Source organism: Elaeis guineensis, chromosome 13 (assembly GCF_000442705.2).
Source record: "Elaeis guineensis isolate ETL-2024a chromosome 13, EG11, whole genome shotgun sequence".
In the NCBI taxonomy this organism is placed as follows: domain Eukaryota; kingdom Viridiplantae; phylum Streptophyta; class Magnoliopsida; order Arecales; family Arecaceae; genus Elaeis; species Elaeis guineensis.
Genome location: NC_026005.2, coordinates 8,730,960 through 8,736,959, shown reverse-complemented (window position 1 = coordinate 8,736,959; position 6,000 = coordinate 8,730,960).

Below are 6,000 nucleotides of genomic sequence, written 5' to 3'. Positions count from 1 at the left end.
TTTGGAGAAGAGGGACTGGGAATGGTGAGCGAATTGGAGCTTGTGGGTTCGGTTTTAAAGGTAGGAAAAGAGAGGGTGGAGGGGAGTGGTGAGGTGGGAAGACGGTATTGATGAAGACATAAAGCAAGCAAAATTCTACCTGGTTTTAAGAAGGAAAACCAAGTCAACCTTTACCAGGGAAAGACCATGGTTAGCCATGCTTGAGATTGAACTTAAATATATTCCATCCATCATATATGTTTTCTCTAGAATAGATGTTAGCGGGCGAAGTAAACTCGAAACATATCCAATCCCAGTTAAGGTTAGATCTTGAACTCTTGGAGTAGATTGAACTCAGAATCTAGGTCTAGATTTCTAAATGGATTGGAAGTGTTATAGAAGTTGAGCTAGCCTGTTTTAGATACAACCTAGAAAAAGAAGACCAACTCCATCGAGGAATTGTTCAAAATATCAGATTGTATATATGAAATTATGATCCGAATCACACTTGACCTGAGAATATTAATTAGACCTAAATGGTTGCAGCTCTCTGTTAGGAATGGAGATTTCGAGAGGAAAACACCAGAAAGTAATTAAACTATATATATATATAACACTAGACAAAAGTGGAACGAGCATATGCAATAATCTCCGTTAAACCCCTTGCCCAAAAGCCAGCTTGTCTAGTCACTTTAAAAGCATCCCACGATAGTTTCGAATTTAACTTCTTGGTTTTTGATCTAGATTATACTAAGATTTACAACAATATGGAAAAAGGTTCTTGCAAACTAAGGCTTAACATTCACATTTGATCAACTATAGTATCCCACCCTCCAACAAGGTATCTTGCATATTTAAAGAAGGAAGGCAAAAAAGCGTCCTAAGATGCTCACTATCCTCTCCTTTTGCATCAAGTGCCTCGAAAAAGATTCCCTCTATCACATCCTGCAAAAATAAAGAATATCATGGGTGATAACCCATTAGCAACATCAACTATACCTTCATAAAACTAATTAATAGCGGATTCTAGTAGATAACTAGGCTAAAATCTCTTGATATGGTTATGCCAAGTGTCAACTTTTGAAACTGATATCACAAGGCACAAATACGTCCTAATTGTTTAGAGGTCAGCCAGAAGCTGTCTTCTCATTAAAAAAAATACTCTTTGGTCTCAACCTTTTACATTAATGATATGATGGGGATGTTGATTAGGATATAAATCCCAAGATTAATAGATAGTTGCTTACAGTTAGAGAAGTTTATTAGAAGAGTTCGAGTTTAAAATTGATAGAAACTTATAAGTCAAACTTAAGGTTATATTATTTCTTTTTGTATGGTTTTTCCTTAAGAGGCATGCTTATACATTGCAAAAACTAGGAAAAATTTCCAATAAAGACAATGATATGGAACCAAACGAAGGCATCAACAGCTTAGGATGTAGCTAGATTCGATTGCCGAGACAACAATAAGGTGACACTTGATACCCCCTTTTTCTTTTCTAGGAGAACATTAGATGCAGATAAGAAAAGGTGACTCCTACGAGGATGGAATTAAGCTTAGAAGGGATACACGTTTAATTTAATAATGATTGAGTTCATCGACAAAATAATCGCTTATGCAACAAGCTTTTTTTCTTTACATGTATTCTATGCCCACTTACTTTCATCATGAGTTATTAGAAAATAATTAGCATATTACTATTATCAAGCACTTGCTTGGATGATATTATATCATCTCTTATAACTGAGCAAGGCTAAAGAGTTTGATTTCAATTAGAGTTAGCTCCTCAAGTATTGGGTGGGAATAGAATATACAAGATGGAGATTAATATCTCTTAGTTAAAAAAAGAAAAAAAAAAATACTTCAAAAAATTTAATTTTTAGCGATGAAATTATAGCGATGAATTTTTTTCATCGTAACTAAATATATTTTTATGATGAAAAAAATTTCATTGTCAAAAATTAAGTATTTACGATGAAAAAAATTTCATCGTAAAAAGTTACATCTTTTATGACGAAATTATAATTTTTATTGTTAGAAGTAAATTTTTAGCGACAAAATTTTTTTCATTGCTAGAGTTTTATTTTTTTGTGATGAAATAATTTTTTCATTGTCAAAAATAAAATTATTTACGATGAAAAAATTTTCATCGCTAAAAATTAGATTATTTGCGACGAAATAGTTTTTGTTGTAAAAAATATAATTTTTGTGATAATTTTTTTTGTATTTAGCGATGAAAATATTTCATCACTAAATATTATTTTGTTGAAAAAAAATTGAATCTTTTACGATGAAATTTTAATTTTTGTTGTTAGAAGTATATTTTTAAAGATAAAATTTTTTTGGTCTCAAGAGTTTTATTTTTTTGCGACGAAATAAATTTTTTATTATCAAAAATAAAATTATTTATGATGAAATAAATTTTTTATGGTAAAAAATTAATCATTTACAATGAAAAAAAAATTATTGTAAAAAAATAATTTTTACGATAAAATTTTTATTTTTGACGATGAAATTATTTCGTCGCTAAAGATTATTTTGTTGGCAAAAAAAATTATTTTAGATCAAAATTTTGCCCCAAAACACGAGAGAGACCCTCTCGGTGTCCCACACCGTCGACATGCCTATCCCTCTCCGGTTGAGCTCGACACCGGCTGTCGTCCTTCCTCCCCAGTCAAGTGCACCATCGGTCGGTCGGCATCTTCCCTCCATGCCACCATGCCGGTCGAGTCACCCTCTCGCTCTCTCTCGCCACTGCCATCGATCCTCTTCCTCCCTCCCTCCTCGATCGAGCTCGGTGCCGGCCATCGTCCTCCCTCTCCGATCGAGTGCACCATCGATCGGGTTGAAGCCCTCCCCGATCGGTGTCCTCCATCCATGCCACTGTGCCGGTCTCTCTTGCTCTCTCACGCTGCTATCGTCGGTCCTCTTCCTCCCTCCCCAGTCAAGATCGGTGCCAACTATTGTCCTCCCTTCCTGGTCGAGCATGCCACCGGTCGGTTTGAAGTCCTCTCCAGTCAGCATCCTCCCTCCACGCCACCATGCCGACCGTCGTACGACCTCCCTCCCCGATCGAGTGTGCCACCGATCGGGTTGAAGCCCTCTTCGGTTGAGGCCACCGCCATCGTCTCCAAAAAAATTATTTACGATGAAATAAATTTTTCGTTACTAAAAATTAATCATTTGCAATGAAAAAAATTTTGTTGCAAAAAATATAATTTTTTGTGATAAAATTTTTATATTTGACGATGAAATTATTTTGTCACTAAAGATTGTTTAGTTTAAAAAAAATATATTATTTTAGGATAAAATTTTGCCCCAAAATGTGAGAACTGATCCCTCTCCTTGCCCACGCCACCGACACCTTGCTCCCTCCCCGATCGAGCTCGGTGCCGACGGTCGTCCTCCCTCCCCGATCGTCGTCCTCCCTCCACTCCACTGTGCCGGCCGTCCCCTGTCTCTCTCTCACTCTCTCACACCGCCACCGGTTGTGTTCCTCCCTCCCCGGTCGAGCTCAGTGCCGGGTGTCATCCTCCCTCCTCGATTGAGCGCGCCACCGGCTAGGTTGAAGCCCTTTCCGATTGGCGTCCTCCCTCCAAGCCACCGTGCTGGCCGTCGCCCCTCTCTCTCAATCGCTCTCTCACACCGCCGCCACCGTATCGATCCTCTTCCTCCCTTCTCGATCGAGCTTGACACCGTCATCCTCCCTCCCGGGTCGGGCGCACCACCGCCGTCACCCTCCCTTCACCACCGCCGGCATCTGCTTCCTCGATTTCTCCCTCTCCCTCCCTCACTTTCTCTCTCTCTCTCTCCCCCTCCCTCTCTTACAGTTGTTCCTTCCCCTAGGGCCGTCGAGGTTGCCGCGCCACCCTCGCCATCACCGCATCGCCGTCGTCGGGCCGCTATCACCGTCGTCGTCGCTGCACAGCAGTCGATACCCATCTCTCTCTCTCTCTGGGATTCACGGGAGAGTTGAAGATCGGTATGATGGAGGATGACAGCACCGAGCTCGACTGGGAAGGGAGGAAGAGGACCGGTATGATGGCGGTGGCATGAGAGAGCGATTGAGAGAAAGGGGCGACGGCCGGCACGATGGTGTGGAGGGAGGACGTCGATCGGAGAGGGCTTCAACCCGACCGGTGGCGCGCTCGACCGAGGAGGGAGGATAACGTCCGACGCCGAGCTCGATTGGAGAGGGAGGAACATGGCCGATGGTGGTGGCATGAGAGAGCGAGAGAGACACGGGCGATGATCGGCACGGTGGCATGGAGGGAGGACGGCGATCGGGGAGGGACCAAGGAGGGAGGACGACTGTCGGCACCGAGCTCTACCGGGGAGGGACCAAGGTGTCGACGATATGGGCAAGGAGAGGGATCAGTTCTCGCATTTTGAGGCAAAATTTTATCCTAAAATAATAATTTTTTCAAACTAAATAATCTTTAGCGACAAAATAATTTCATTGCCAAATATAAAAATTTTGTCGCAAAAAATTATATTTTTTGCAATGAATTTTTTTTCATCACAAATGATTAATTTTTAGCAAAGAAAAATTTATTTCGTCGCAAAATAATTTTTTTGCAGACGATGGCAGTGGCGAAGGGAGGACGACAGTGGTGGCCTCGATCGAAGAGGACTTTAACTCGATCGGTGGCACGCTCGATTGGAGAGGGAGGATGACGACCAACATGATGGCGTGGAGAGAGGACGACTACTGGCACGGTGGCATGGAGGAAGGATGTCGATCGAGGAGGGCTTCAAACCGGCCGGTGGCACGCTCAACCGGGGAGGGAGGATGACGACCGGCACCGAGCTTGATCGGGGAGGGAGGAAGAGGACCGACAGCGACGATGTGAGAGAGCGAGAGAGACCGGTACGATGGCATGGAGGAAGGATGCCGATCGGGGAGGGCTTCAACCCGATCGATGGCGCACTCGATCGGAGAGGGAGGACAATGGCTGGCGTCGAGCTCGATCGGAGAGGGTGAGAGAAAGAGGACCAATGGCGGCAGCGAGAGAGCGAGAGGGCGACTTGATCGGTAGAGTGGCATGGAGGGAGGATGCCAACTGGCCAATGGTGCGCTCGACTGAGGAGGGAGGATGATGGCCAGTGCAGAGCTCGATCGGGGAGAAATAGGCGTGTCGGTGGTATGGGACACTGAGAGGGTCTCTCTCTTATTTTGGGGCAAAATTTTGTCCTAAAACAAATTTTTTTTTACCAACAAAACAATCTTTAGTGATAAAATAATTTCATCGTCAAAAATAAAAATTTTATCACAAAAATTATTTTTTTACAACAAATTTTTTTTTCATCGTAAATGATTAATTTTTATCGAAAAAAAATTATTTCATCATAAATAATTTTATTTTTGATGATGAAAAATTTATTTCATCGCAAAAAAATAAAACTGTAGTGAAAAAAATTTCACCGTTAAAAATATACTTCTAGCAATAAAAATTAAAATTTCATCATAAAAGATTCATTTTTTTTAAACAAAATAATATTTAGTGATGAAATATTTTTATCGTCAAAAATAAAAAAATTTATCGCAAAAATTATATTTTTTGCAATGAAAACTATTTCATCACAAATAATCTAATTTTTAGCGATAAATTTTTTTATCATAAATAATTTTATTTTTGATGATAAAAAAATTATTTCATTGTAAAAAAATAAAACTCTAGCGATGAAAAAAAATTTCGTCACTAAAAATTTACTTCTAGTAATGAAAATTATAATTTCATCCCAAAGATGTAATTTTTTATGACGAAAATTTTTTTCATCATAAATACTTAATTTTTGACAATGAAATTTTTTTTCATCATAAAAACTTATTTATTTATGATGAAAAAATTTTTATCTCTAAAAATTAGATTTCTTATTGTGTTATCATTTAAAATGTCATAGAGCTCCTTTGATTTTAGTATATTGTGGAGATAGAGTAGTCTATTGTCATGGTTCTCTTTATGGAGGCTTCACATATATTATTAAGTAAAAAAACCATTATATTCAAGAGCAAGATAT